We start from the raw sequence: 20586 nt of genomic DNA on the forward strand, positions 1-20586 counted from the left end.
TGCTGACAGCGCAGATGTGTCTTTGGCAAATCTTTTCTCCCTGTCTGTGGCTTATCTTCTAATTTTCTTGGTATTGTCTTGCAGGGCAAAAGTTTTTACTTTTAACAAAGTTCAGCTTATCATTTATTTCTTTCAAGGAGTATGTCTTTGCTGTTGTACCTAAAAAGGCATCACCATACTCAAGGTCATAAAGGTTGTTATCTTCTAAGAGTTTTACAGTTTCTTGTTTTACAACGAGCTCTTTGCTACATTTTGAGTTAATTTGTGAAGGATGTGTCTAGATTTGTGTCTAGATGTGAAGATTTGTGTCTAGATTCAGTTTTTCCCATGTTGATATTCACTCGTTCTAACATCATTTGTCGAAAAGACTCTTTGTTAATCGGGTGTTTTTTAAACACAAGAAGAGATGTCTTTGCACCTTCCTCATCTGGGTCCTCAGCTTCCTTTAACAACTTAACAAAGTGGAAAGGGTAGCAGTTTTTTGTTTCTTGTTTTTAAAGATTTTATTTTATTTTTTTTTTTTTTTAACTAATCTCTATACCTAATCTGGGGCTTGAACTCATAACCTCAAGATCAAGAGTTGCATTGTCTACAGACTAAACGGCCAGGTACCCCATAGGTAGCAGGTTTTGAAGCCCTTCCTTCCTAGAATTTTCAGTATTTTTGTTTAGGATCTTCCTATATTGCTTATACTTTCTTTAAATAATGAGAATGCTTGGGGCACCTGGGTGGCTCAGTCGGTTGAGTGTCCAACTTCGGCTCAGGTCATGATCTCACGGTTTGTGAGTTCAAGCCCCATGTCGGGCTCTGTGCGGACAGCTCGGAGCCTAGAGCCTGCTTTGGATTCTGTGTCTCCCTCTCTCTCTCTGCCCTGCCCCAGTTTGCACTCTGTCTCTCCCTCTCTCAAAAATACATAAACATTAAAAAATATATATTTAAAAAAATAAATAATGAGAATGCTTGCCCTGATTGACTCAAATCATTGTTTTACTAGAAAAAAAAACAAGTAACACAATACAACTTCTGTATTATACTGACATTATTCTTTAGTTTATCAAATGTGTATAAGCCGACTCACATTATGGAAGCATATTGTATCCGTAAAGGCTTTAATTTGATTACATTTCAAAAATAAAGTCCTTTCTCTTTTTAGTCAGCTTACAATCTACACAATTTGATTTTCACAAAATATGCTTTCTAAAACCTATCAGAAAGATGTTTTTCCCAACACCAGAAACAATTTTTTACTCTTTCTCTCTAAAATGTCTAGCTTTTTATACTTACACTAAATAATAGTCATAAACTTGATCACATCAGATTTTCCTTAGAACAGTAGTTTGTAGCTTCATATAAAACACGTCTTCTATAAAAACAAGACTCCAGACACATCCAAATAAGGCGTTGCATGTAGCTGTCTGCCTTTCTTTGAAAAAAACAAAAACAAAAAAACAAGAAACATGTCTTAGTTACCATAGAGTAATTACATTAGAATCTCCATGTAAAAAACATCATCATGTTTCAAAAGCTCTCTAGCTGATTCATAATGTGCTATCAGGCTTGAGAATCACTGCCTGAAAATACAAATAACTAAAGGTATTCATGTTGCATTTGGACATTCCAATGAAGCCCATGCTGGTCAGATTAACTGCCAACAAAATTCAGAGTTTGCTGTTTCGTGAGTAATTTGCAACATGTACCATTTATGTTAACTGACTTCCACCGTGTTTTAGAGATACAAGATTTACTATATCACTTTTTGGATTTATCTTTATAATTGTGACATAAAACAGAAAAATTATTACTATATCTGAAATGCTAGGACTAAAATCCATTGTGTTTTATTGTCTAGCATCATTTTATTCCCTCATGATTTGTATTGGAAGTCCAGTGATTTTGTGATGTGGTCACATATTTGTAGATTATGTTGTATCATGGAGATGGGATGCATACTAAATTTCACTGAAAATACAAGAGAGGTTGTCATTGGACAAATGGCAATTATAGAGTTTTTAATGTCCTGAAGACATTTGAATGACTTCATAACTATGTCTTTATAAAAGCAGTCCAAATCCTGGAGGGTCTAAGTAACTTGCGGAAAAAGGATTTGTAAAATTCCTCAAAGGCCAAACAACTACCCAGGTGTCTGGCATGTGATTGGAACTGAGTAAATGAATTCAATGCTTCAGTGTCTTACTTGGTTTGTTCTTTTCTTCCCTGTGGTGTTCCTTACTTTCTAAGTTGTGTGAGATGTGTCTTTGAGCATGACCAGCCTCCCTAGTGGAAAGGTTCCTTGAGTACAGGGTCACTCTTATTTTTCATTTGTACCTCAGTATCTAGCACAGTCTTTTGCCTAAAAGTGGGCTGGAAGAGAGAATTACTTTCTAAGAAGACATGTTTTTAAAGTGGGGTGATACAGGAGCGCCTGGCTGCCTCAGTCAGTAGAGCCTGAGAATCTTGATCCCGAGGATGTAGGCTCAAGCCCCACGTTGGGTATAGAGGTGGTGGTTGTTGTTGTTGTTGTTGTTGTTGTTGTTGTTGTTTTTAATCTAAAAATGGGGTGATACAATGAATTTTTCATATTCAAATCCCTTAGAGCCTTGCTATTACAGAGCTGCTTTATTTCTGAGAAGGCTGTTATAAAGAGGTCTTTCACTATTTTAACAATTAAAATCCAGCAGATAGAATCTCAGCTGATTTAACCAATGCTGAATAATCTAGTAAATACTATCAAGGCCAAGGTCCATTGTATTAATAATAGGTTTTCTTCTGAAGAAGTTAGACTAAGCAATTGATAATTTTAACATTTCACCCAAAGGTCAAAAAAGAATTAGCATATTATCTCAATTTAAGAATCTGTTGTGGTATTTTCTGTTTAAGGTAGCAGAATTGTTTGTCCAGAGAGCAGAAAACATACTCAATGACTTTTCTCCGCATGAAAAATTCATTCAACATAGATACTGATTTGAAACTACTTGACTTTATATGTTTGGGACATAAAGAGAGAATTGCATTTGTAGAATTGTCAACAAAACAGAACATTTTCCATTGAGTGGAAAGACAAAAACCATTTTTTTTTCAAGGAACTAATTGATATCTAAAATAGATGTACATATATATCTCAAATCTATATATACATAAATATATATTTATAGTATATATGTTTAATGTCTAACATATATCTCAGTATATCTAATATATATCTCAAATATTTAGGAATTCAAACATTCTAAAATAAGTGTTTAAATCAATGGTTATATGGTACTTTTGAAAAGTCCATATTTATTAATGTGTTTTTCTGTGTCTAAAAGATTATCATTCTTAACCTTTTTCATGAAAACAATTTATTAAAAAATGTTTAATTGATAAATTAAGACATCAAATACTAAAATAAAAAGATGACATAGCTATTTAAGTTTGTAAGTAGAGAGATAGCTATATTAGTCTCACAAATCAGAAATTTATGGTTCTATCAGAAACACTAATTATACTTATTAGGAAATATCAGATAGGTGATTTATGGTTTTCAAGTTGCCAACCCATTTCATTAAAATATTGACTAGAATACTAATTCCAAAGTAATTGCCTGTCAAATCAAATCAGTTAAAGTGGGTTAAACCCAACCTCTATGGATGCACTGTGAAATTTCTCCTGGCCACAACTTATTTAGAGACAGTTTGTTGTTATTATTGGCATAAGTCAGGCCAATATCCAGTCAGATTTTTTTTTATGTTTATTTGTTTTTTTTGAGAGAGAGCACAAGCAGGGAAGGGGCAGAGAGAGAGAGAGAGAGAGAGAGAGAGAGAAAGAGAATCCCAAGCAGGCTCTGCTTTGTCACAGGGCTCCATCCCATAAAGCATGAGATGGTGACCTGAGCCGAAATCAAAAGTCTGATGCTTAACTGACTGAGCTACCCAAGTGTCCCACCAGTCCAGAGCCTGTACTTCCTTCATTCCATGTCCCCACCCCCCTCCCCCCCGAGATCTCAGTACATAAGAACATTCACCAAGGGTGCTTGATTTTGGCTCAAGTCATGATCTCCACTTCATGGGATCAAGCCTGCCATCAAGGCTCTGTGCTGGCAGTGCAGAGCCTGCTTAGGATTCTTTCTTTCTCTCCCTCTGTCTCTGCCCCTCCCCTTCGTGTGCTCTCTCTCTCTCTCCCTCTCTCTCAAAATAAATAAATAAACATTAAAGTAAATAAATAAGCAAACAAGCATTCACCAATTTGTCCTTTCTTCATTCCTGACAAAAAGACTTTTGTTTGACATTGACAATGTCTTTGTTACATTGGCCCTCCTGTCAGGATCACCAGCATTGTTTGCAATAAGTCATTCTTGTTAATCAAATTTACCTTTAACTGAGGTCAGAATGTTAATGACTTTTTTTGTTTATTTCCATATTTAGATTACCAAACGCCTAATGTCTGACCCCTGACTACTGTCTTCTGCTGGTGAAAGGGGATAAAATTGAGGACTTAGTTCCCATTTGTTTCCATTACTTCTTAGAATGAAATCTATTTACATATTTCATTGAATTCCACTTAGAACCCCAGCATTCCTGGTCCTATCCCTATCAACTAAGAATTTGTAGTAGCTTTATATTTAAATACTCTAGAATATCTTTGATAATGTACAGAAGTAGTAGAAGGTGTGAAGAAGTATTTAAAGTAATCATATAGCAAAGTATAGTCATTTATCCTCCGTTCCAACTCCTTTTGGATTCTAAATCTCTCATTAGCAGTAAACATTAGAGTTAAAATATTTCAGAACTGAATACTTAGTCATGTATGTTTGAAAGATATTTTTAACAGTAGAAATCTTGTCCGATTTAAATCTACAAACTAATCATTTATAATATTAATAAGGAAGGCTTTATTTTTATCCATTTGCTTTATCTTCCTAGGATTATTTCCTCCTAAAATGTCATGAATTTATAATATTTCAAACAGCTGCTGCTATTTGGAAACATTTCAAGCAATAAGTAACATTGTTACTACTGCATTATTACAGTAGATATTGCTAATTCCTCTTTATGGAGTAGATAAGAAGGTATCATGTATAATCCAGAAACATGTAACCTATAGCCAAGAGATGAAACCAGTATACCGTTTAGTTTCCCAGTTTTGCACCAAAGTTGCTTGAGAGGAAAATCACCACATTTTCACTATTAGGTAGTTTTGAAAGTGAGAAATGCAGCGTGGAAGGGAGGCAGCAGCCAAAATTTCTCTGCAGTGTTTTTATAGCATAATAAGGAAAAGGAGCTTAATCAGTATTCTCTCATTAGCCATAGTAAGACTAGAAATCAAACTATTTCTACAACCTCTAGTCTACTATGGTTTGCTCCTAAGCTACATATTTTAGTAGCTCCTAAACTAATTGAGAATTTTCTAGACAAAAAGAGTAGATCTACAAATAATCAACCTCTAAGCCCATCCTGGGGGGATTTGATAGTGCTTTGAAGATGTATGAGAAAGCAATTTCTGAGTATTTCTAGAAATACCGGATGTGGTGACAGCTCTAACATTACAGTGGGCTGGTTGCTGCATATTATCATCCAGTCTTTTTCTGACTCATCTTTGCTGTTGATTATGGTTGTGTATAAACTGAACATACCTGTTTCATTAGAAATAATTAGGTGATAGAATATGCTATAGAGCTTAACACCTAAGACACTTTTTCTTCATAGAATAAGAATGTAAAAAGAAATCTTTGAGGAGCAAGAGAGGTGTTAATCCTGATTCTATGTGAAAAACATGCTGCCTTTTCTCAAATCTTTACTGTAGGCAAGATGTAGTAATCTGGTCCTATTAGAGACTTCCTGGAATATGTATCCCCGTCGATAAAGAATCCCATAATGACTGTTGTCAGTTGGTAGTAAATTCCTGTATTTATGTAAAAGGTAACATTTTACTTCCAGAAACACATAGTCCAGAGGGTTAACTTTAATGGTGGAGATTTTAGGCACTATGATAATGAGCTTTAAAAACTAGTTTTCCCAGGGAATTTGGCTGTAGTTTCTATATTATACCGTATATAATTATGCCTGTTCTGCCTTCAGGCTTTCTCCTTCTGCTCTGACTACAAAGTGAGATAATTTAAATCCTGCTGCAGAATTGTGGTTTAGTTAGTTATTTAATTGTTTGAAATCCCAACATAAGGACACTATTCACACACACACATCATAAATAAAAATGTTAGACTAAACGATAGAAATATTGACAGGATATGTGGTTTTTAAACTTGTTTGGAGTCCCCAGAATTCTTTAAGAATCTATTAAATCAAAAGACCTTCCCAGAAAAATTCACATACATATAATTTTGAATACAGTTTTACATTGAACTCCACAGACCTGAGTCTTTGAATCACCTAGGTGCTTATGGACCCAACAGTAAGAACTGGGCACTAATTAGATCTGCTCTGTCTGATATGATAGGCAATAGTCACTTACAGCAATTTAACTTAAAACTAAACAAAATTAAAGTTCCCCAGTCTCACTGTCCACATTTTCAATACTCAATAGCAACATGTGGCTAAAGGCTACCATATTAGAGAAGATATAGAATATTTCCTTCATCTCAGAAAGTTCTTTGGACAGCACGGGGTTAGATGTATCTAAAATATTCTACTTAAGAATCTTACCATTATGTATATATGTGTATGTGTTTGTAGAGCCGCATGATTTGACAACCCAGAACATACATATTATAAGAAAAATCAGTCACTTTTAGGCATAGAACACAAATCTTTCCATGAAACATATATGTGTCTCAAAGGCAGCTAGCTAACCTCATCTGGGCCTTCAGGACAGTCTACTGTCATTTTTTTTAATCTTGTGTCTACACTGCCTTTTCCATAGTAGTAGTTCTTAATCTTTTACACTTTTCCCTAAGCTCTTGCCTTTCAGTATGGCCAGAGATCTCCATGTTCAGAAAACTCAGGCTATCAGTAAAAATTTCTGCAACTTCCCTTATCTCTTTATTAAAAATCTCATTGTATTTTCTTTTATTATAATGTGCTACAGAAATAACAAAGTGATCAAGAGAATGCAAAAGCCTCTGAATGTCAACAATATAATCACGACCTAAAAGTAAATAGTTAGGAAGTGAGCTTGTGCTTGAAAAACGTGTGCCCCTGGGGCGCCTGGGTGGCTCAGTCGGTTGGGCGGCCGACTTCTGCTCAGGTCACAATCTCACACACTCCGTGAGTTCGAGCCCCGCGTCGGACTCTGTGCTGACAGCTCAGAGCCTGGAGCCTGTTTCAGATTCTGTGCCTCCTTCTCTCTCTGACCCTCCCCTGTTCATGCTCTGTCTGTCTCTGTCTCAAAAATAAATAAGCATTAAAAAAAAATTTTTTTTTTAAAAAACAAACAAACAAACAAACAAAAAACGTGTGCCCCACTCTCCTATGATTTGATCCTTTAGGTCTATATGAGGGCCATAAAATGTATATTCTGAGTTAATCCCTAGGAACTTCTAATACACATGGACGCAGATAAGGCCCATACTTAACTTATAGCCATACCTATTATCAATAGTAACAGTAGGAACTAACCTTCGCTGATCATATCCCTGTGCTTTACATTAATTTCCTCAATTAATCCTCATAACAGTTCTATCGGTGAGCATTATGGTTAATCCATTTTATGGAAACAGGGTAGGAGAGGTTCAGTAACTTGTCCAGAACTGGTTAATAGGAGTTAATGGAACCAAATACATAGTATTTTTTAAGTATGTGTACATTGCTGTAAAGCAGATCTCTAGAACTTTTTTACCTTGTGTGACTAAAACTCTGTACTCAATTGAACAGTTATACCCCATTTTCTCCTCCCCCAGCCCCTGACAGCCAGCATTCTATCTTCTGCTTATATGAATTCAACTACTTTAGATACCTCACATAAGTGGAATCATACAGCATTTGTCCTTTTGTGACTAGCTTATTTAACCTAGCATAATGTCCACCAGGTTTATCTGTGTTGTGGCATATGACAGAATCTCCTTTTTTAAGGCTGAATAATGTTCCATTATATATCAATACCACATTTTCTTTATACATTCATGGGCCTGTAGGTTGTTTCCACCTCTTGGCTACTGCGAATAATATTTTAATAAACATGGGAGTGCAAATTCAATTCTCTTGGATAAATACCCTGAAGTGGAATTGCTGGATCATGTAGTAGTTCTAGTTTTAATTTTTGTGGGAACCTCCACCCTGTTTTCCATAATGACTGTACTAATTTACATTCCCACCAGCAGTGTACAGGGTTCCCTTTTCTCCACACCCTTGACAACTCTTATCTTTTGTCTTCTTGGTAATAGCCATTCTAACAGCTATAAGGTGGTTTTGATTTGCATTTCCCTGAGTAATGGTAGTGAGCACTTTTCATATACTGTTGGCTGTTTGTATGTCTTTGGATAAATGTCGGTTCAGGTCCTTTACTCATTGTTTTAATCTGGTTATTTGTTTTTGCTGTTAAGTTGTATGAGTTCCTTACATATTTTGATTCTTAACCCCCTATCAGCAAGTGTTGTCTTCCATTCTGTAGATTATTTTGTTGATTGTTTCCTTTGCTATGCAGAAGCTTTTTAGTTTGATGTAATCCTACTTGCCTATTGTGTCTTTTGTTGGCTGGACTTTTTATTGTATCGAGAAACCATTACCAAGACCAATGTTATTATGAAGGTTTTCCCTATGTTTTCTTCTAGGACTTTCATAGTTTCAAGTCCTACATTTAAGTCTTCAATCCATTTTGAGTTGATTTTTGTGTGTGCTATCAGGTAAGGTCAAATTTCATTCTTTTGCTTGTAAATATCCAGTTTACACAACATTGGTGTTCTTTAACAAGTGATTGTTAAAGATACTATCCTTCTTCCCCTATTGTGTAGTCTTGGCATCTTTGTCAAAGATCATTTAACTGTGTATGTGTGGGTTTAGTTCTGGGCTATCTGTTCTGTTCTTTGATCTCTGTATATCTGTCTCTATGCCAGTACCATCTGTTTTGATTGCTATAGCTTTGTGTTATGTTTTGCAGTCAGGAAGTGTGATGCCTCTAGCTTTGTTTCTCTTTGTTCCTCAAAATTGTTTTGGCTATTCAGAGTCCTTTGTGGCTCCATATGAATTTTAGGATTGTTTTTTCTATTCCTGAAAAAATCCCTTTGGGGTTTTGATAGTAGAGATTGTATTGAATCTGTAGATTGCTTTGGGTAATGTGGGCATTTTGATATTTTAAGCCTTCCAGTCCATGAACACAGGCTGTCTTTCCAATTATTTGTATCTCAATTTCTTTCATCACTATTTTGTAGATTTTAGTGTACAAGTCTTTTACCTTTTTGGTTAAGTATTTTAATTTTTTTTTAATGTTTATTCATTTTTGAGAGACAGAGAGAAAGAGCATGGTGGGGAGGGGCAGAGAGAGGGAGACACAGAATCAGAACAGGCTCCAGGCTCCAAGCTGTCAGCACAGAGCCTGACACGGGGCTTGAACTCATGAGCCATGAGATCATGACCTGAGCCAAAGTAGGACGCCCAACCCACTGAGCCACCCAGGTGCCCCATTTAAGTTTATTCCTAAGTATTTTACTTTTTTATTAACTGGCTTTTTTTTTAATATTTTATTTTGTTAAGTAATCTCTACACCCAACTTGGGGCTTGAACTCATGACCCTGTGATTAAGAGGCACATGTTCTAATGACTAAGCCAGCCATGCACCACATATTTTACTCTTTTTGATACTATTTTAAATGAAACTATTTTATTAATTTCATTTTCAGAAGGTTCACAATTAGTATGTAGAAGCGTAACTGATTTTTTTTTTCTTTTAACAAAACAGGATTTTTATTTGACCATGGGATTTGGGGAGGAGAGCAGAAAAATGTGTCAAATTTTGTGAAATACAACTTGGAAAATAGAGGCATATGGTATACTCCCTTCCATAAATATTAGCAGTTAAAGAAGAGACTCATAAAGTTGTAAAAGGGTTGAAGATTACATACAGCAGCTGAAATTCTACCATTAACATAATCATTTACCAGTGTGCCTTAGAGCCCTGATTTTCAATCTTCACTGTTAATCAGGATTACCTAAGGGAGATTTTTAAAAGCTACAAATATGTGGCCAGCCATGAGATTGTAAATAACATAATTTCTTACTGTGATCACTTTTCCTATGCTTTTAATTATATGAATTATTTTCAATAATAAATAATAAATAAATTATATGAATTATTATATTCATAATATATTTCATTCATTATATTATCTTCATTGATTAATTCATCCATTAATAAATAATAAATAATATGAATTATTTAATTATATGAATTATTTTCAGTTAAAAAAAGTGTTTATTGATGCACATTAATATCTTCTCAGCTAGTAAAGTATAAGTTGGCTTTGTGTTGTACTATCACTAATCTTTATAATATGTAACAGAAATGTGTATTTCAGATGATCATCAAGTGTGCCAGTTATTTCATTATAGGAAAGTTTATTATATATGATGTGGATTGTGCAGAAAATTTGACCAATCTCTGTAAGATATTTGCATTCAAGGAGAGGATAGCCAATTGGCTCTCTTCTTCACAATTGAAAGTTGGTGGAATTAGGACATAGGAACGGAAAAGTTCTTGGCCTCTGTAACTTAATCATTAAAACTGAGGCTTAGTGCCCTAGTGAGTATTTACAGTTCTCAAGCAGGAGTGAAGTGTATAGCTAATGCAGGAATGTTAGGAGTTTGTAGTGGGCAAGTCCTAGATCAAGAGCAGGAGATCTGAGTTTTGATCCTGGCACCAATCTATTAGCTTTGTCCTAACCTCCCTCTAATTGTCAGCCTCTTTGAATTTGAAATATGTATAATAATGTCTGCTTCTCCTTGTTTACATAATTTTAGGAAGATCAAACTAAATAATCTATAATTTACATAATTTAAACCAGCGTAATGCTAATTTTTCAGGCACAATAATGATCATTATGTAAATATCACTATTATTCTTTAAGTTATGTACCTAAAATGGTACTGCTTTGGTCACTTCAGAGTAGGTTTCTTTATAAAATAGACTGCTGTAGTAACTACAGGTTTGTGGAATTTAACTCTTGCTCGTGCGTTGTTGTTTTTTTTAAGCCATTTTCTTAGAGGAAGTGAGTTTTGAGTTTTTTTACTTTAAGAAATATTTTTGTAATGGAAAAAATATAAAAATTAGGATCTTTAAAAATACTTCCTTATAGTGTCAACATTGCCAACATTCATGAAGTTCGTTGGTTAATTTGTTTAAAAGGTCACTTTTATTTTATTTTGTCTTTTATTTTTTTATTTTTTTGGTTTCAGGAGTAGAATTTAGGTATTCATCACTTACATATAACACGCAGTACTCATCACAAGTGCCCTCCTTATTGCCCATCACCCATTTAACCCATCCCCCACCCACCTACCTTCCAACAACCTTCGGTTTGTTCTCTGTCTTTAAGAGTCTCTTATGGTTTGCCTCCCTCTTTTTTTCCTTCCCCTATGTTCATCGTTTTGTTTCTTAAATTCCACATATAAGTGAAGTCATATGGTATTGTTTTTCTCTGACTTATTTCACGTAGCATAATACACTGTAGCTCCATCCATGTTGTTGGAAATGGCAAGATTTCATTCTTTTTGATGGCTAAGTAATATTCCAGTGTGTGTGTGTGTGTGTGTGTGTGTGTGTGTGTGTGTGTGTGTACATATCTTCCTTATCTTCTTATCCATTCATCAGTCGATAGATATTTGGGCTCTTTCCATAATTTGGTTATTGTTGATAATGCTGCTATAAACATAGGGGTGCATGTACCCCTTTGAATCTGTATCTTTGTATCCTTTTCAGAAATACCTGGTAGTGCAATAGTGGGTCATAGGGTGGTTCTATTTTTAACTTTCTGAGAAACCTCCATATTGTTTTTCAGAATGGCTGCACAAGTTTGCATTCCCACCAACAGTGCAAGAAGGTTCCCCTTTCTCCACACCCTCGCCAACATCTGTTGTTTCCTGAGTTGTTTATTTTAGCCATTCTGACAGGTGTGAGGTGTTATCTCATCATGGTTTTGATTTGTATTTCCCTAATGATGAGGGAGCATCTTTTCATGCGTCTCTTAGCTATCTGGATGTCTTCTTTGGAAAAGTGTCTATTAATGTCTTCTGCCCATTTCTTCACTGGATCACTTATTAATGAGTTTCCTGAGTTCTGTATAGATTTCAGGTACTAACCCTTTGTCAGATATTACATTTGCAAATATCTTCTTTCATTCCATAGGTTCCCTTTAGTTTTGTTTTTTGTTTCCTTCCCTATGCAGAAGCTTTCTATCCTGATGTAGTCCCAGTGGTTCATTTCTGCTTTTGTTTCCCTTGCCTCCAGTGACATGTTTAGTAAGAAGTTGTTCCAGATGAGGTCAAAGACGTTGCTCCCTGTGTTCTCCTCTAGGATTTCAGTGGTTTCCTGTCCCACATTTAGGTCTTTCATCCATTTTCAATTTATTTTGTGTATGGTGTAAAAAGTGGTCCAGGTTCTTTTTTTTTTTTTTTTTTTTTTTTTTGTATGTTATGTCCAGTTTTCCCAACACCATCTGTTGAAGAAACTGCCTTTATTCCATTGGAAATTCTTTTCTGCTTTGTCAAAGATTATTGACCATATAGTTGTGGGTCCATTTCTAGGTTTTCTATTCTGTTCCATTGATCTATGTGTCTGTTTTTCTGCCAGTACCATACTGTCTTGATGACTACAACTTTGTAATATAGCTTGGTCTGGAATTATGATGCCTCCAGCTTTCCTTTTCTTTTTCAAGATTGCTTTGGCTATTTGGGGTCTTTTGTGTTTCCATACAAATTTTAGGATTGTTTTGTTCTAGCTCTGTGAAATATACTGGTGTTATTTTGATAGGGATTGCATTAAATGTGTAGAATGCTTTTGGTTGAGTACAAACATTTTAACAGTATTTTTCCAGCCCATGAGCATGGAATGTTTTTCCATTTCTTTGTGTCCTCTTCAGTTTCTTTCATAAGTGTTCTATAGTGTTCAGACTACAGATCTTTTACGTCTTTGGTTAGGTTTATTCCCAGGTATTCTATGGGTTTTGGTTCAGTTGTCAATAGGATCAATTACGATTTCTCTTTTTGCTGTTTCATTATTGGTGTATATAATGCAGCAGATTTCTGTATGTTGATTTTGTGTCCTGAAACTTTGCTGAATTCATATATCAGTTCTAGCAATTTTTTGGTGGACTCTTATGTTTTCTTCATAGAGTATCATGTCACCTGCAAACAGTGAAAGTTTGACTTGTTCCTTGCCAGTTTGGATGCCTTTTATTTCTTTTTGTTGTCTGATTGCTGAGGCTAGTACTTCCAGTATTATGGTAAATTAACAGTGGAGAGTGAACATCTCTGTCTTGTTCCTGAGTATAGAAGAAAAGCTCTCTTTTTCCCCATTGAGGATGATATTAGCTGTGGGTCTTTCACATATGGCCTTTATAATGTTGAGGTATGTTCCCTCTATCCCTACTTTGTTGGGGATTTTTACCAAGAAAGGGTACTCTACTTTGTCAAGTGCTATTTCTTCATCTATTGAGAGGATCATATTGTCCTTATCCTTTCTTTTATTAATGTGATATATAACATTGATTTGCAAATATCAAACCATGCTTGCAGCCGAGGAATAAATCCCACTTAATTGTGGTGAATAATTCTTTTAGTGTATTATTGGATTCAATTTGCTAGTATCTTGTTGAGAATTTTTGTGTCCATGTTCATCAGGGATATTAGCCTATAATTCTCCTTTTTAGTGGGGCCTTTGGTTTTAGAATCAAGGTAATGCTAGCTTCATAGAGTAAGTTTAGAAGCTTTCCTTCCATTTCTATTTTTTTGGAACAGTTTGAGAAGAATAAGCATTAACTCTTTTTCAGAGTTTGGTAGAATTCCCCCTGGGAAGCTATCTGGCCCTGGACTTTTGTTTGTTGGGAGATTTTTGTTTACTGATTTAATTTCTTTGCTGGTTATGGGTCTGTTCAAATTTTCTATTTCTTCCTATTTACATTTTGGTATTTTTTTATTAATTTAAAAAAAAATTTTTTTTTAACATTTATTTTATTTTTGAGACAGAGAGAGACAGAGCATGAATGGGGGAGGGGCAGAGAGAGAGGGAGACACAGAATCGGAAGCAGGCTCCAGGCTCTGAGCCATCAGCCCAGAGCCCGAAGCGGGGCTCGAACTCACGGAACGTGAGATCGTGACCTGAGCCGAAATCGGACGCCCAACCGACCGAGCCACCCAGGCGCCCCTGATTTTTTTAATGTTCATTTATTTTTGAGAGGGAGAGAGACAAACACGAATAGGGGAGGAGCAGAGAGGGAGGGAGACACAGAATCTGAAGCAGGCTCCAGGCTCTGAGCTGTCCGCACAGAGCTGGAGGCGGGGCTCAAATGTGAGATCACCACCTGAGCTGAAGTCAGACGGTTAACTGACTAAGCCACCCAGGCGCCCCAGTTTGGGTATTTTATATCTTTCTAGGAATTTATCTATTTCTTCCAGTTTGCCCAATTTGTTGACATATAATTTTTCATAACCTTCTCTTACAAGTCTTTGTATTTCTGTGGTATTGGTTGTGATCTCTCCTCTTTCATTCTTGACTTTGAGTCCTTTTTTCTTGTTGATAAATCTGGCTAGGGGGTTTTCATTTTATTAATTCTTTCAAAGAACAAGCTCCTAGTTGCATTGATCTGTTTTACTGGGTTTTTTTGTTGTTGTTTCTATAGCATTTATTTTTGCTCTAATGTTTATTTCCCTTCTGCTGGCCTTAGGCTTCATTTACTGTCCCTTTTCTAGCTCCTTTAGGTGTAAGGTTAGGTTGTATATTTGAGGTGAAAAAGTCTTGTGGTAGACCTGTATTGCTGTATACTTCTCTCTTCTGAAGTAAGAGACTGTCGTGTTTTCATTTTCATTTGCTTCGATGTATTTATTTCTTCTTTAATTTCCTGATTATCCTATTCTTTAGTAGGGTGTTCTTTAACTTCCATGTATTGGTGATCTTTCCAAATTTTTTTCTTGTGGTTGATTCCAAGTTTCATGGCATTGTCTTCTGAAAGTATGTATGGTATGATCCCAGTGTTTTTGTACTTGTTGAGGCCTGACCCAGTGTGTGATCTGTTCTGGAGAATGTTCCATGTGCACTCCGAAAGAATGTGTATTCTCCTGCTTTAGGATGAAATATTCTTAATATATCTGTTAAGTCCATCTGGTCCAGTATATCATTCAAAGCCATTGTTTGCTTTCAATTTTCTGCTTAGATGGTCTGTCCATTACTGTAAGTGGGGTGTTAAAGTCCCCTCTGTTAATTGTGTTGTTATTGATGAGTCTCTTTATGTTGTTATTAATTGACATTTATTTGGGTGTTTCACGTTGGGGGCATAAATATTTACAGTTGTTAGATCTTCTTGTTGGATAAACTCCTTTATTATGCTATAGTGCCCTTCTTCATCTCTTGTTACAGTCTTTGGTTTAAAATCTAATTTGTCTGATTTAAGTATGGCTATTCTGGCTTTCTTTTGATGTCCATTAGCATGATAAGTGGTTCTCCATCCCCTCACTTTCAATATGCAGATGTCTTTAGGTCTAAAATGAGTCTCTTCTAGACAACATATACATGGATATTGGGGGTTTTTTATCCGTTCTGATACCCTGTGTCTTTTGATTGGAGCATTTAGTCCATTTACGTTCAGGGTGCTTATTAATTAATAGATATGAATTTTATGTCATTGTATTACCTGTAAAGTTGGTGTTTCTGGAGATTTTCTCTGTTCCTTTCTAGTCTTTGTTGTTTTCAGTCTTTCTTTTCCACTCAATGAATCCCCTTTAATATTTCTTGAAGGGCTGGTTTAGTGGTCATGAACTTCTTTGGTTTTTGTTTGTTTGGGAAACTCTTCATCTCTCCTTCTATTTTGAATAACAGCCTTGCTGGAGTAAGTATTTTTGGCTGCATATTTTTACCATTTAGCAAGTCGAATATATCATGCCACTCCCTTCTGGCCTGCCAAGTTTCTGCGGACAGATCTGCTGCTATACTTATTTTGTCTTCCATTGTAGGTTAGGGATTTCTTTTTCCTTGCTGCTTTCAGAATTCTTTCCTTATCTCTGTATTTTGCAAATTTTACTATGATATGTCTTGCTGTTGGCTTGCTTTATTGATTGTGGTGGGAGTTCTCTGTCCCTCCTGGGTTTGAATATTTGTTTCCTTCCCCAGATTAGGGAAGTTTTCAGCTATAATTTGCTCAAATAAACCTTCTACCCTCTTTTCGTTCCCTTCTTCTAGGACTACTGTGGTATGAATATTATTATGCTTTATGGAGTCAGTGAGTTACCCAAGTCTACATTTGTTATCCAGTATTTTTCTTTCCCTCTTCTTTTCAGCTTCATTATTTTCTATAATCTTATCTTCTATATCACTTATTCATTCCTCTCATTCTTCCATTTTTGTGGTCATTACATCCAGTCAGTTTTACATCTCTGTTGCAGCATTTTTTATTTCAGCCTCACTAGTTTTTAGGTCTTTAATCTCTGAGGTAAGGGACTCCCCGGTGTTTTCTATGCTAGTCTCAAGCCCAGCTACTATCTTAATGATTGTTGTTTTAAATTCTGGTTCAGGCATATTACTTATATCTGTTTTGATTAGATCCCTGGCTGTGACCTCTTCTTGTTGTTTCTTTTGAAGTGAATACCTCCATCTTGGCATTATGTCTAGTCTGTGTCTTCAGGAAACACAATTGATATTTGCTTATAGATTTTGTATCCTGCAACTTGCCTGAATTTGTTTATTAGTTATAAGCAATGGTGTGTGTGTGTGTGTGTGTGTGTGTGTGTGTGTGTGTAAAATCTTTGGTAGACTATATATAAAATCATGACATCGGCAAACAGATGGTTTTACTTTTTCTCTGATTTGGATGCCTTTTATTTTTTCTTGCCTAATTACTCTTGCTAGAACATCCAGTATTCTGTTAAATAGAAGTGGCAAAAGTGAGCATCCTGTGTTCTTACTGATCTTGAGGGAAAGTTTTCAGTTTTTCACAGTCAAATATGTTGTTAACTGTGAGCTTTTCATATATAGTCTTCTTTATGTTGGGGAAGTGTTTGTCTTTTCCTAATTTGTTGAGTGTTTTTATCATGAAAGGATGTTGAATTTTGTCCAATTCTTTTTCTTCATCTATTAAGATGATCATGTGATTTTTATCTTTCATTCTGCTAATGTGGTGTATCGTATTGATTTGATTTTCATATACTGAACCATTCTTGCCTCCCAGGGTTAAGTCCCACTTGGTTATGGTGTATAACCCTTTTAATGCGCTGTTGAATTTGGATAGTGTTTTGTTGAGGATTTTGCATGTGTATTCATTGGGGATATTTTATTTTTCTTGTAATGTCTTTGTCTGATTTTGGTCAGGTTTGGGAGTATTCCCTCCTCTTTTATGTTTTGGAGAAGGATTAGCACTACATCTTCTTTAAATGTTTGGTAGATTCTCCTGTGAATTTATCTGTTCCTTAGCTTTTCTTTGTTAGAAGGTTTTTTTTTTTTATTACTGATTCAATCACTTCATAAGTCTATTCGGATTTTCTATTTCTTCATGGTTCAGTTTTGACAGGTTGTATGTTTCTAGGAATTTATCCATTTCTTCTAAGTTATCCAATTTGCTGGCATATTATTATTCATGGCCATTTCTTGTGATCCTTGTATTTCTGTGGTATCAGTTATAATTTCCCCTTCTTTCATACCTGATTTTGAGTCTTTTCTCTTTTTTTCTTAGTCTAGCTAAAGGTGTGTCAATTTTGTTTACTTTTTCAAAACAACTCTTAATTTTTTTCTATTCTTTATTTCATTCTGTCCTTCTTTATTATTTCCTCCCTTATGCTACCATTCAGCTTAGTTCTTCTTTGAGTAATTCCTTGAGTTACAGAGTTAGGTTGTTTATGAGATCTTTCTTCCTTTTAACTTATTTGCTGCTCTAAGCTTCCCTATTAGTCCTATTTTTTTTGCGGCATCCTGTAAGTTTTTTGCATTTTCATTTTATTAAGATTTGTTTTGTGACCTTATATGTTATATTACTTCCTTAATTAAAGACCTTCTGAATCTCCTCACCACTTCCAAATTTAAATATAAATCTTTGGACCAGCATTAAGGTGCACCAACATGTGATCCATCTACTCTTGCTGCCTTTTCCTACCTAGACTCTAGCACTAATTGGACTATTTTGATTTTTTTAACTATCTATATATATACTTGCTGGAATTCTTTACCATTTCAAGAAGACTCCATGAAGATTCTCTTTCATTTCCCCTGATTTGAGGTTTTTTCCTTCCATATCCCTTAACCCTCAACTTTGCATATGTTGAATAGTATTATAATTATTTGTATAGTTGTCTCATATTTTCCTCTAGACTAACAGTTTCTTCAGGATAGGGATTCTATATTAATAATCTTTGTAGTTTTGATAGTGTCTAGCATACACTTTGTGCATAGCAGGTGCTCACTTTTTAAATGATAAATGTAATCAAAATTTTTCATCTTAAAATGTCAAGACTTAGTAGCCAAATAAAATTATACTTGCTTTATTTCTTTCTCTTAATTTTATCTGTCACAGTCACATTGAGTAACTTGTCAGAAGACATGCTTTTTATTTCAAAAATGTTCAGTGTTAGGGAAAGTTGGTTGTAGAGAAAAATCTCTCATAGTTTTTCTTTTTGTATATTTCCTTTCAAGCCTTGTACTTATATGTGGGTGTATGTACATGTATGTTTGTGTGTGTGTGAGGAATTGTGTGCAGTTCATTGTGGATTAAGCTCTTTTTAATAAATTTCAAACATGTTTTACAATATTTCTCCATTGTCTTCATAATTGTCATTTAGCACATGCATAATACACAGCACATACATGCCATATTTTAAAGAACTGCTTTTCATTTGCATGACGCCTAGGTGGTTTCTATTACTTTGCTTTATAGGTGATGTTGTGATAACATTTTTACAGTTTTTTGCTTGTGTTAAATTAGCTCCTTAAATTTCTAGGCAAAGCGCTTATTAGGTTTAAGGGTTGAATGTGTTTATAACCCTGTTTCCATACCAAAGGCTGTGGCAAACCTGCCAGCTATATTTGAGCGTACTAATTCAGCACACCTTCATCAGCAGTCTCAGTGGTGTCAAGAATGTGTAACAATGCTCACCTAAGTTCATCTCCCTTTCCCATATTCCCCTAGTCTTAGTGCTTGTATAGTAAATTATTTTTTTAAATATCAGGCCACAATAATTTACATAATAAATTATTAGCCCAAGGGTATTTACATAAGGGTCTTATTATGTTCTTACTCTGAGCTTTAGAGATAGATTGCAGTTAAGAAGACTAGAACCAATCTTTTCCATTTTCCAAATGCATCTGTTAGGGGGCTCACTCTTAGAAATTAAGGGACAGACTTACTTAGGAAGTAGAAAGCCATGTTTTTAGTTTAAGTGAGAAGTACCCTCAAGAACTTAGAAATAAAAGTCACTTCTTAAGTTTTACTTCCAGAATAAAACTAAGATACAATAAATGACATTGAGTAGGCATTGGAGTCCTATGGAAAGATATGATGTTTGTTCTAATCAAAAGCTTAGAGAACAGGCGTGAAAATATCCAGAGTTGATAAGATACTAAAGAAAGCTATCATCAAAGAAATTACACTAATATAATAAAGGACAACTGTAAAGGAAATGGGTTTTTTTTTTTTGAAATTAGGAGCTTGTTTATAGCAAGTTAAAACTACAAAAACTACAAAAACCCTGCCCATCTTCATATTCCAATTTTTATAATGATTATCAATTAGATTATCAGAGTGTGATAAGAGTCACAACTAAACTTATTTGATCTGGGTCGAGTTTATCACCAAATTACCGCTTTATATTTTTTTCATGGTTTTAGCAGTGATATTATGGTGGTGTACACAGCAAAGTGTGGGTACTTTCTTAAAGGAGGAGTGATGTGTGAGGTGTTCTCCAATTCCCCATGAAGGAAGGCTGAAAGCCTGCTCATCAATTATTTGTTGATACGGGCTTTTCTTTCTCATTTGACTTAAGGAGGACAGAAACCTCAGAATCTTCTTCTTTATCCTTCAAAGCACCAGCAGCTTTTATCTATTTGGCAGGAATGATACACTATAAAGTCTAGGGTTGTCATTTTAACACTTAGATAAAATATGAATTCATGACTGGTTTGTTCCCTAAATAGAACCTTACCACTCAAAGTATGATTGTGGATAAGCAGACTGACATCACCTGGAAACTCAGACATGCAGAATTTCAAGACTTTTTACCTCATAGACCTACTTTGTTAGTTCATGTCCTCCAAGAAGCACACAGCAAGATGGGATTTGACATGTAAGAGATTTGGGGAGAAGACACCAGAGGACGGAAAAGGGAGAGAGTGCTGGAGAAGGTAGCAATGTAGGTCTGACCCCTGTGAAGGAAAGAGGGAAGGAAGGGCAGTGGAGTAGTCTCAGACGGCAACACAGTTGTAAGTAAGCACATTTCTGGCAAGCTGCTGAGAGTCCTCAGCCACTGTCATATG

General features: G+C 35.3%; 1 protein-coding gene across 3 annotated transcripts in view; it reads left to right on the forward strand.

The window, feature by feature from the left end:
* ZNF277 (zinc finger protein 277) overlaps nt 1–20586 on the forward strand; it is a 113833-nt gene that overhangs the window by 40623 nt on the left and 52624 nt on the right. The gene's annotated exons all lie outside the window — the stretch shown is intronic.

The sequence above is a fragment of the Prionailurus bengalensis genome, chromosome A2 (genome assembly GCF_016509475.1).
Source record: "Prionailurus bengalensis isolate Pbe53 chromosome A2, Fcat_Pben_1.1_paternal_pri, whole genome shotgun sequence".
In the NCBI taxonomy this organism is placed as follows: Eukaryota; Metazoa; Chordata; class Mammalia; order Carnivora; family Felidae; genus Prionailurus; species Prionailurus bengalensis.